Here is a 12,107-nt window from a genome sequence, read left to right on the forward strand (position 1 = left end):
AGGATTAGGTTTGGGTAAAGGTTAGGGTTACACTGAGAGCTGGGTTTGAGTTGGATTAGGATTAGGAGTTAGAGTTAGAGTTGGGGTTAAGTTACGGTAAGAGAAGAACAGCAGCAGGAGCAATATAATTTTATTATTTATACTCCACCCAAGTCACTTGTGGCCGCTTTCAATAAAAGGTAAAAACATGAGCGCACTCTAAGTGAATGCTCATGAATGTAGAAACTCTTACTTTCCAAAGAATTCCCAAAGAAGCGAACATTTTTTATGTATGCAACAACAGCAGCAAGGATACTCATTGCCAAGAATTGGAAGACTCAACATCTACCCACACTGGAAGAATGGCAGATGCAGCTGATAGACTATATGCAATTGGCAGAGATGACCGGCAGAATCCGAGACCTGGGAGAAGAAAGGATGGAAGAAGATTGGAAGAAATTTAAAACTTATTTACAAAAATATTGTAATTTGATTGAATGTTAAGAAGGATGCTTGATCATAAATAATTGGCCACCACTAAACTAGATTGAAATTAGATGATAAGTGAGATTAAGGAAAAGACAAATCCTCTGGGATAACTATCAGATTATATTTAAACGAGTGGATATAAGATTGTAAACAAGATGATAATTTGCTTGAAAATTTTTTTTAACAATGTAAGTGGGAGCGGGAGACGTGAGGAAGTCCAAACGAGTTATGAAATTTTGTGTATGACATAAGCAATGTTGTTTGTTATTTATGCTTTTTTCTTATAAAAATTCTTAATAAATATTAAAACAAAAAATAGAATTCCCAAAGAAGACCTGGGAATTGTAGCTCTGAGCTTCTTTGCAGAGGGTTGGACTAGATGACCCTTGGGTTCCCCTTCCATCTCTACTAGGATGCTCCCTGTCTCACTCACTCACACACTCCTCCTCTCCTTTTCATGGCAGTTTCACCTTTTTCTGCACTCCTAGCTCGGAAGGGCGGAAAAGGCTGTGCTGCCGCCATGTTGGGCGAGGGCACGGGTGCCGGAAGGAGGTGCCACCGGAGGAGAGGCAAGAGGACAGGAAGGGGAGGGAAACGGGCGGAAGAGGCTGTGCTGCCGCCATGTTGGGCGAGGGCAGGGGTACCGGAAGGAGGTGCCACGGAGGAGAGGCAAGAGGACAGGAAGGGGAGGGAAACGGGTGGAAGAGGCTGTGCTGCCGCCATGTTAGGCGATGGCAGGGGTACCGGAAGGAGGTGCCACCGGAGGAGAGGCATGAGCACAGGAAGGGGAGGGAAATGGGCGGAAGAGGCTGTGCTGCCGCCATGTTGGGCGAGGGCAGGGGTACCGGAAGGAGGTGCCACCGGAGGAGAGGCATGAGCACAGGAAGGGGAGGGAAACGGGCGGAAGAGGCTGTGCTGCCGCCATGTTGGGCGAGGGCAGGGGTACCGGAAGGAGGTGCCACCGGAGGAGAGGCATGAGCACAGGAAGGGGAGGGAAATGGGCGGAAGAGGCTGTGCTGCCGCCATGTTGGGCGAGGGGTACCGGAAGGAGGTGCCACCGGAGAAGAGGCATGAGCACAGGAAGGGGAGGGAAACGGGCGGAAGAGGGTGTGCTGCCGCCATGTTGGGCGAGGGCAGGGGTACCGGAAGGAGGTGCCACCGGAGGAGAGGCATGAACACAGGAAGGGGAGGGGAAAGGGCGGCAGAGGCGCTGCGACGTTGGGCCAGCAGAGACGTGCCGAGCCAGGTTTGCCCTCTCTCTTTCTCCAGCCCACTCTCTCTCAACCCCGCTCTCCCCAGGGGGCAGCCTCGTCCTCAGCTGCCTTTCTCCCCCAGTGGCCTTCCTCTCGTGCCCCTTGGCGGAGGGATGGTGCGGGTGGGCCGCGGAAGTTTATATACAAGAATATACATACCTAGATATAGGTGTCCGTTTGTAAATATATAAAAATAAAATGGATATATGTATATGTGTGTGTGTATATGCAGTGCTTCTTTTCTTAAAGACAGGGGTACTCTCATTTTGACTCAAGAAAATCACCATTTTATAGTTCAAACCGGGAAAAATACAGTAAATGGACAAAAGTACATTCACAAAATGTTTTAGGAGTATGCATTCCCCTGCGTCCCCCCCAGAAAAAAGCACTGTATATGTTCTGCCAAGGGCAGGATTATTTCTGGATCTGGAGCCAATAAGCACGCCAGTGGATGAAGAATAAGCAATGCTTTATTTGCATAAGGTTAACAGATAGCAGCAGGCATACAAAACACAAATTATAGCATATCAGGAAGGATCCCCAAAGCAGCATAGCTCTGGATGACCTGATCCTGTCTCCCGGTTGCATCCAACAAAGCAGTGAGGGAAAAAGGAGTAGAAATAAGGCTCTAGTTCTCTTTATAACAGTTCTTTCTTCAAAAATATTTTACATGTGTTGTATATGTGTGTGTACCCATGTATGTGTGAGTGAGTTTCTCTCTGTGTGTGTCTTGTGAACTGCCCTATGGGAATGGGAGAATGGGAAGGGACACTGAGGGTCATCCAACCCAATCTTTTTGGCTGGAATCCAAAACCCACAGATGAGGAGTCTCATGGGATGGAGCCATCCTCCCATATGTATTCCTCCCACCAGTCCCGGACATTGACATTTCCTTCCCTCCCCATCCAGGCCTGTTCTCTGCTCCCCCCAGCAAGCCACACACACCCCGGCACCCGCAAGGATGGCCAGTTTGCCTGCGATGACAGTGTGTGCTGCATCAGCAGAGAGCAAATGTGTGACTTCGAGCCTGACTGCCATGACGGCACAGAGGAGAGCCAGTGTGGTGAGCATCTGCAGGGAATTTGAGGCCTGCCACATGCCTTTGTTAACTTGTGGAACTGGCCGCCGCAGGGGACAGGAAAGTGTTTTCTCCTCGTGTATCTTGTCATGCCAGAAATGGGGTGGCCATGTTACACGGAAACCAAATTCCCTGCTGGGTCTGAGCCCACCCAGGGGCAGCACACTGTGCAGCACTAAAACCCAGCACCCTCTGCTTTGAGCATGTCCTGCTTTACAACATCACAGAATGATAGCATTGTAGAGCTGGAGGGCACACCCTGGGTCATCTACCCTGCAGATGGGTGCTGTGAGGCAAGGAACGTCTCCAGATTCCATCAGCCCTTGTCCTTTCCTAGGAGCCACCCCACCAGGTGGGCATGGTGGGGTGGCGCCTTGGAACAAGGTCTGCTTGGCAACCACACCTGGAGGGTGAGTGGCGCCTTGCGGCAGGTTGGACTGGATGACCCCCAGGGTTTCCAATCCAGAAGAAGATTCAAAGGGAACACATTTCTTCCTTTCCCCAGGGCACTACATGGTTGCCGACACCAGCACTGGCTCTCTGGCAGCAGGTCAAGCAGTGGCACTGTGGATGGGGATATACCCACTTGGGGGCACCCACTGCATCGGCTTCTGGTACTACCTGAGCAGCGGAGACTCCAGTAAAAGCTCAGGGTGGGCTGGATGGCCCACAGAGTTCCCTCTTGCCTCCAAGCTAGAGGACCCCAGTGAAACGATGCCCTGCTTTCCCTCGCCAGGCTCTCTGCATGTTTGCGTGGAGAAAGAGGGTGAGCGGCAGGCTGAGGTGCCAGTGGCAGGTTCGAGGCAGGGCGGGAGGTGGCACTACAGGAATTTCACTGTGGAGGTCAGTGGCAAGTGTTGGGTGAGCATCAGGGTTCGGACAACAGTACCAGGTTCAGGTTTGCAGCATGCCGACACACGCACACACGGCGCAGGTGGCAGGGACTGCGCCATCATACATGGCGCTTGACAACCTCAAGGTGACGTCGGGGAGCTGCCTCGGTGCAGGTAAGTCTTGGGAGTTGTAGAGCCATGGAGGGTGTCCACCCCAAGACCAAAGGGTTCCAGGTGCAAAACAGGGACGGAGAATAGACTGCTCTGGCTTGTCCCCACCGCTCAGGCTTGTGCGATTTTGAATCTGGCACCTGAGGCTGGAGGATGCCCCACAGCGATTGGTGGAGCCGGGATTGGGCTGAGTTGGGTGCCGAAGGTGGGGCTCACACAAGGCACCCCTAAGTGTCCGGGTCAGGAGGGATGACCATTGAGTGCCTCCAGCTCACAACCCTGCATGGTGGGCTGAGGGGATGGGAATGAATCATCCCAATAACAATTTACTCCCAGCCGGGTGTGAACGGAGCTGATTCAGCCCTCTCTTTCTCTCCCGATTAGTATTTTCAATTTTCTAGGGCGCTAGTCTCCGTCCAGGTGGGCGCTGTGCCACCCACCTCACAAGCAAGACTCTTCTGCTACCACTACCAGCTTTCCAGGGAGAAAGTGGCAAGTCTGGGTTTGCTTGGGCCAATGGAACTCCCTGCCAAAGGAAGAGAGCCCACCTGACTCTTCTTTTCATCTCTCAGCCGGCACCGAGTTCTGGTTGGGCCTGGCAAGAGGAGAAGCTTCTGGTCGACAGCGGTGGCGAGTTTCAGGCAAGCCTCAGAAAGTTTGGTGGCTGTGGGACTGCCTGCCACTGGAGTTGCTATAATAATGAATTTTCCTTATGTTATTCCTGTTAAACTCCTTTTAAAGGTGACAGCGTTTGTCCACTTTTGGGACTGCCTGCCACTGGATGCCCTATAAAGATACAGTGGTGCCCCGCAAGACAAATGCCTCGCAAGACGGAAAACCCGCAAGACGAAAGGGTTTTCCGTTTGCGAGTTGCTTCGCAAGACGAATTTCCCTATGGGCTTGCTTCGCAAGAAGAAAGCCCATAGGGAAATCTCCGGGGACCTCTTTTAAATGCTGGCGGTGGGGAGCAAAGCCTTTCCCCCCCTCCGGCCTTCAGAAGAGGTCCAGGAAGGCCGGCGGGGGCCGAAAGGCTTTGCTCCCCACCGCCAGTATTTTAAAAGCAGTCCAGGATAGCAGGGAAGCGCTGTTTCTCCGCTATCCCAGACGGCTTTTGAAGGCAGGTGGGGGGGGAGCAAAGACTTTTGTCCCCCCTGCCTGCCTTCCCGGGGGCTTTTAAATTGCCCCGGGACAGCGGAGAAGTCCTCCGCTGTCCCGGGGGTTTTTAAAATGCTGGCAGGCGGCAGCGCTGCCACTCGCCAGCATTTTAAGATCGCCCCGGGACAGCGGAGAAGTCCTCCGCTGTCCCGGGGCGATTTAAAAGCCCCCGGGAAGGCAGGCAGGGGGGACAAAGACTTTCGCCCCCCGCCAGCCTTCAGAAGAGGTCCTGGACCTCTTCTGAAGGCCGGCGGGGGGCGAAAGTCTTTGCTCCCCCCTGCCTGCCTTCAAAAGCCGTCCGGGATAGCGGAGAAACACGCTGTGTTTCTCCACTCTCCCAGGAAGGCAGGCAGGGGGGAGCAAAGACTTTCGGCCCCCCGCCGGCCTTCAGAAGAGGTCCTGGGGTTTTTTAAAATGCTGGGGGGTGGGAAGAAAAGCCCTCCCCCCCCCCCGGTGAATCTCCTCAGAGGTTTGAGAAAGGTGACAGATTTGTGAAGATTAACGATGGTAAGACTGTTTTGATTTATGGAAGTGATGTTATACGGAAAACATCTGGATATGGCTCTTGGATTAAAAAAATATCCACACAGGATTACAAGCTGTTTTAACCCGCTTGTGGAGACTATCAGAGGTCACAAAGAGAAAGGAAAAATATATAAAAATAAAAAGAAGAAGTGTCGAAAAACAATAAGAAAGGACTGGATAGTACTGTGAACATCATATAGTCAGATTTGTGGACATTAAAGCAGCAGCAAGAAGATGATTGGATCCCCTTCGGAACTTGAAATATGGGTACTGTCAGGTCTGCCTCTAGATCCCAGCCTCTGGATCACACTGTCGCTGCGGCTGCAGTGTGCTTGTGAAACGGCTGGGGACACTCTTTCGCCATATGCTGAGCACTGTCGCAGATGTAGCACTTCCTGGTCCCTCTAGGAGGCTTCATTTTGACTGCTCCCGGCGTTAGGGCTCCGGCTGTGGAGTGAGCCTTAGCACCACCTATCTCCATCGGCTCCTCTCCCCCTCCCAGCGGAGGCATGGATCGAGCGTGCGCCGCTTCCTTGGGAAAGGAGGGCGGTCCTCTCGCTGGCGTGCGGCCCCAATGCCCTTCCTCCTTGTCCCAAGGGCGTCCTTCCAGCCTAACCCCAATCGTGAGTGCCCTCTCCACAACGTCTTTGGTGGTTTGGGGTCTCTCTCCCCTTGCAATTTCGTCTTTCACAGCTCCGTTCAGCCCCTCCCAGAACAGGTCTCTGAGGGCAGACAATTCTCTCTCCCAGCCCATTACATTCACCAATGCAAAAAAGCGTGAATGATATTGCCTTACAGTGGCTCTGTCTTGTCTTAGTCCGTGAATCTCTTTCCTAGCGATATCCACATCAATCTCAGACAAAAAACACGCATCCATCACTTTAAGGAAGGCAACCGCATTTTGGAGGGCTGGATCCTTATCTCTCCAGAGATTGTGCAGCCAGGATTTAGCCTCTCCCCGCAAATGCGATACTATAAATCCCACTTTCTCTTCCTCTCTTCTAAAGTCTTTCTCCAGCAGTTGCAGTGCATATACTACATCTGCTCTGAAGTTAGGATACTGCTGCAGGTTCCCATCGAAATGCGACACAAGGCTCCCTCCTCTGTTCCCCAGCCCAATCCCCTCTGGTCTGGCGGCCGGTAGCCCTTGTGCAGTCAGCACTTCTAACCTGGTTCGCAGATCCTGGCAGGCAGCAGCTGCTTCCTGTTCCTTCTTTCTGGACGCCAAAATCTCTGCGTTCAGCTGCGTCACGGCGTTTTGCAAACTTGCTACCTTCTCTTCGGTAGTCATTTTTCAGGTATTCGTGAGCTCGCGAAGTACCAATCTTCACCCCTCACTGCTTTCCCGCACGTCACGAGGTGATAAAATTGGTGGAGGGTGAGAGGGGACTTACTGTCAGGTCTGCCTCTAGATCCCAGCTCACAGAGGACCAACGCCCGGTGGATATAATGTACAAAAGTCTTTACTGAAGTTTAGTTTCCATTTCAAAGCTCTGGGCGTGCAGACCCACGTCTTGACGCTAGACCGGCTAAGTCCCCTCTGACTCACTGCTCCACCCACACCAGTTTAAGATTCTAGCCCTGCTCCACCTCTTACGCTGTTCTTTCCTTCGCTGGGTCCTTCTGCCCTCTGGGGTTTCCTCCTTCCTGGACTCCTCTGACGCTGAGCCCCCTGAGTCTTGTCCCTCCCTCCGGCGGGCTTTAGGACCTGGCTCCCTTCCCGGGCTCCCCGCTGTGCCGCGCTCCTGTACATTTGAACTTGGCGCGCGCGCCCAGCCGGTGACTTTCCTTCTGACCGTTTCCCCGCTTCCTGGTGTGGGCGTTGCCAAACCTGACTCCTCTCCTCCCTCTGGTGGTGAGGACACTGGTCCCGACTCCTGGGACTCCCCCTCCCCACTGCGCTCTGGTGGAGAAGCTGGTCCTGATTTCCAACTGCTGCTCAGGGACTCCCCGCTGGCCCCTTCCTCCTGGGGCTTCCCCCCTGGAACCCCCCTCGCTCTGGCCACCGGCGCTCCCTTCTGTGAGTCCTCCGATTCGCTAGAGAGGCTTGTGGAATAACTCTGGCCACTGTCACTGCCTGCGCCTCCCTCGTACTCCTCCTCCTCACTCTCCATTTGCTCCCCCTCCTGTCTCTCCTTCTGAACCCCTGACATCCATCCCCCCCTCGAAGCCCCCCTTCCCCCTCCCCCTCTTCAGGTGCGGGTTCCGGGTGCTCTAGAGTTGTCGGGGTGAGTTCAGGATACAGTTCGTCCCCCGAGGCGTGCAGCCATCGTGATAAGTCCGGAAAGTCCTCCATGGGCTCGTCGACTGCGATTCCCTCCGCTTCCATCTCCTGGGCGGTGTGTTCGAAAACTGAGGCCGCCCCCAAATCACTCAAAACCCCTTCTCCCCCTGTCGCCTGAGGTGACGCCACTTCCCAGGGTCCCTCCGGCGTGTCTCTGCCCCATCCCACTTCGGGTTGGTCCTCCCACCAATAAGATCCCCCCGTGCCAAAACCTGAGAGCGAGCCCTCTGGGGAGCTGCCTCCCGGAGCCGAGTCCTCCGCTGACGAGAAACCCCGGAAAGTGCTGGCCGAGAGTGTGGGTGTGAACAGACAATCATCAAAAAAGCCCGCCGGCATAGGCTTGTGCGGGAAAAGTGTATGGAATTCTTCCTTGAGCAACTGCTCCTCCAATGCGTAATCCGGCACCCACCTGTTGGCGCTGGCCGGGGTGTCCTCTGTGGCGAGAAGATATTCAATCCCGTCCTCCCCCCACCTTGAGTCTAAAATCTCAGTGGCTTCATTAAGCGTCCCCGCTCTCGGCGACCCTCCTTTTCTGGGTGCTTCCCTGAGCGGGTCTGGTGCTGTCCCTGGTGCCTGAAACCTGTGGGGCTCTTTGTAGGGTGTGAGCACTGATCTATGAAAGACCGGGTGCATTCTGGACCCCTCCGGGAGTGTTAACCGGAAGGCCACTGGGTTGATCTGCGCCTCTACGTGGTAAGGCCCTAGCTGCTTGTGCCCGAGCTTCTTCTTGGCCAACGATCTGGCCAGAACTGCCTGGGCTGCTAACCAGACCCAGTCTCCTACCCGGATGTCTTCCCCAACCCTCCTGTGTCGGTCTGCCTGCACTTTGTAAGCCTGTTTTGCTAGCTCTAACTGCCTCCTGAGCTGCTCGTGGATCTCCTGCAACTCCGCTGCCACGGCCTCTGCTCCCTGCGGCTCCCCCTCCCTCACTTTCTCCAAACCCGGGAAGGTTCTGGGATGCTGCCCATTGTTGGCGAAAAACGGTGTCACCCCCGTGGATCTGTGCTTTGTGTTGTTGTAGGCAAACTCGGCCAACGGTAGATAGTCCACCCAGGTCGAGGGCTGCTGGTTCGCGTAGCATCTCAGGTACTGCTGCATGATGGCGTTGACTCTCTCCGCCTGTCCGTTAGTCTGCGGGTGTCGTGCCGACGCCAGGCTGACCTTGACGTTCAGGAAACCCATCAGCTTTTGCCAGAAGTTGGATATGAACTGGCGCCCCCTGTTGGACAGGATGGAGCGTGGTAGGCCGTGCACCTTGAACACGTGGTCTATAAACAGCTTGGCGGTCTGCTCGGCTGTGGCCACCTTCGCGCAAGGAATGAAGTGGGCCATCTTGGTGAACAAGTCTACTACCACGAGTACTGCCGTCTTGCCTCTCGAGCTGGGCAGATCCGTGACAAAGTCCAGGGCCACCCTCTCCCACGGTTCGAACGGTGTCTGTAGCGGTTCCAACAGGCCCGCCAGCGGCTGGTGTACTGGTTTGGCCCTTTGGCAGGTGTCGCACCTCTTGACGTATTCCGCGACATCCCCCCTCATCTTCCAAGTCAGCCAGGATGCAGTGTTCTGCACAGTAGGAGGAGCCGAAGGTCAGTTGCCGCTGGTACCAAGCTAATGCCGGCCTGTGCCTATCCAGCCAACTCATTCCCAACACTATGGGCGTGTCTGACAGGCGGGTGACGTTGAAGCTGATGACTTCGCGGTGATTACCAATGCGCATCACCATTGGCGGCGCCTGCTGTAGCACTTGCCCTCCCAGTAGCTCCCTGCCGTCCACCGTGACGACGTTCAGAGGTACCGTCGGTGGCAGAAGGGCTATGCCATGTTGCTGGATGAACTCCATGCCTATAAAATCTGCATTGCTCCCAGAGTCAATGGTAATGGGAATTTCCACAGTGAGCCCATTGGGAAGTTGAAGGGATGCGGTGAGCTGCACTACTGGTTTGGGTGGGAGGGGGTCTGTGGGCTGTAACATTACTGGGGATTGCTTCACTGACTTGTCTGGCTGGCCCCCAGTGACTCCATTTCCAGCCAGACAGTGGAGTTTTCCTGCTGTGATTCACTCTGCTGAACTGCTTCTGTTACTGTCGCTGCGGCTGCAGTGTGCTTGTGAAACCGCTGGGGACACTCTTTCGCCATGTGCTGAGCACTGACGCAGATGTAGCACTTCCTGGTCCCTCTAGGAGGCTTCATTTTGACTGCTCCCGGCGTTAGGGCTCCGGCTGTGGACTGAGCCTTAGCACCACCTATCTCCATCGGCTCCTCTCCCCCTCCCAGCGGAGGCATGGATCGAGCGCGCGCCGCTTCCTTGGGAAAGGGGGGCGGTCCTCTCGCTGGCGTGCGGCCCCAATGCCCTTCCTCCTTGTCCCAAGGGCGTCCTTCCAGCCTAACCCCAATCGTGAGTGCCCTCTCCACAACGTCTTTGGTGGTTTGGGGTCTCTCTCCCCTTGCAATTTCGTCTTTCACAGCTCCGTTCAGCCCCTCCCAGAACAGGTCTCTGACGGCAGACGATTCTCTCTCCCAGCCCATTACATTCACCAATGCAAAAAAGCATGAATGATATTGCCTTACAGTGGCTCTGTCTTGTCTTAGTCCGTGAATCTCTTTCCTAGCGATATCCACATCAATCTCAGACAAAAAACACGCATCCATCACTTTAAGGAAGGCAACCGCATTTTGGAGGGCTGGATCCTTATCTCTCCAGAGATTGCGCAGCCAGGATTTAGCCTCTCCCCGCAAATGCGATACTATAAATCCCACTTTCTCTTCCTCTCTTCTAAAGTCTTTCTCCAGCAGTTGCAGTGCATATACTACATCTGCTCTGAAGTTAGGATACTGCTGCAGGTTCCCATCGAAATGCGACACAAGGCTCCCTCCTCTGTTCCCCAGCCCAATCCCCTCTGGTCTGGCGGCCGGTAGCCCTTGTGCAGTCAGCACTTCTAACCTGGTTCGCAGATCCTGGCAGGCAGCAGCTGCTTCCTGTTCCTTCTTTCTGGAGGCCAAAATCTCTGCGTTCAGCTGCGTCACGGCGTTTTGCAAACTTGCTACCTTCTCTTCGGTAGTCATTTTTCAGGTATTCGTGAGCTCGCGAAGTACCAATCTTCACCCCTCACTGCTTTCCCGCACGTCACGAGGTGATAAAATTGGTGGAGGGTGAGAGGGGACTTACTGTCAGGTCTGCCTCTAGATCCCAGCTCACAGAGGACCAACGCCCGGTGGATATAATGTACAAAAGTCTTTATTGAAGTTTAGTTTCCATTTCAAAGCTCTGGGTGCGCAGACCCACGTCTTGACGCTAGACCGGCTAAGTCCCCTCTGACTCACTGCTCCACCCACACCAGTTTAAGATTCTAGCCCTGCTCCACCTCTTACGCTGTTCTTTCCTTCGCTGGGTCCTTCTGCCCTCTGGGGTTTCCTCCTTCCTGGACTCCTCTGACGCTGAGCCCCCTGAGTCTTGTCCCTCCCTCCGGCGGGCTTTAGGACCTGGCTCCCTTCCCGGGCTCCCCGCTGTGCCGCGCTCCTGTACATTTGAACTTGGCGCGCGCGCCCAGCCGGTGACTTTCCTTCTGACCGTTTCCCCGCTTCCTGATGTGGGCGTTGCCAAACCTGACTCCTCTCCTCCCTCTGGTGGTGAGGACACTGGTCCCGACTCCTGGGACTCCCCCTCCCCACTGCGCTCTGGTGGAGAAGCTGGTCCTGATTTCCAACTGCTGCTCAGGGAATCCCCGCTGGCCCCTTCCTCCTGGGGCTTCCCCCCTGGAACCCCCCTCGCTCTGGCCACCGGCGCTCCCTTCTGTGAGTCCTCCGATTCACTAGAGAGGCTTGTGGAATAACTCTGGCCACTGTCACTGCCTGCGCCTCCCTCGTACTCCTCCTCCTCACTCTCCATTTGCTCCCCCTCCTGTGTCTCTCCTTCTGAACCCCTGACAGGTACCCCCAAAAAAACTTTAAAATTCGGCTTTGTAATTTGGAATTTATGTAATTTGCTTTAATTTGATGTGAAAAAACAAGTTTTGTCACTTTGGATTGCGATGGTTCGATGATTCTGGTGAACAACTAAAAAAACACAAATAAGCCCAATAAAAGCTTATTCTCTTTTCTACATATATGGAAGAGTAAAGACTGTGTTTTGTTATTATGGTTTTGTGATGGGATAATGAGCTGCTTGTGCGTAAAAGCTTGATCCCGCTGGGGTTTGGCCGGTCATCCAAACCCAGGCACTAACGGAGCCCCCAAAAGCATGACTCCGTCAGTCGCTGGTAGAATCTGACAGTGGGCGTCTACGGAACTTACGCCAACATAAAAGCTGTTTGACGGACATGCGCTTTCGTGACTCTCTGCGT

The 12,107-nt window shown here is 54.3% G+C and overlaps 1 long non-coding RNA gene across 1 annotated transcript; it reads left to right on the forward strand.

The window, feature by feature from the left end:
- The first annotated feature begins 789 nt into the window (after window positions 1-789).
- LOC310835412 lies at window positions 790-1,932 on the forward strand. The gene is made up of 3 exons (XR_014559651.1): window positions 790-1,423; window positions 1,520-1,575; window positions 1,606-1,932. It is a non-coding gene; the product is annotated as an uncharacterized lncRNA (long non-coding RNA).
- Window positions 1,933-12,107: the final 10,175 nt, after the last annotated feature.

The sequence above is a fragment of the Podarcis gaigeae genome (genome assembly GCF_964106915.1).
Source record: "Podarcis gaigeae genome assembly, chromosome: 17".
Taxonomy (NCBI): Eukaryota; Metazoa; Chordata; class Lepidosauria; order Squamata; family Lacertidae; genus Podarcis; species Podarcis gaigeae.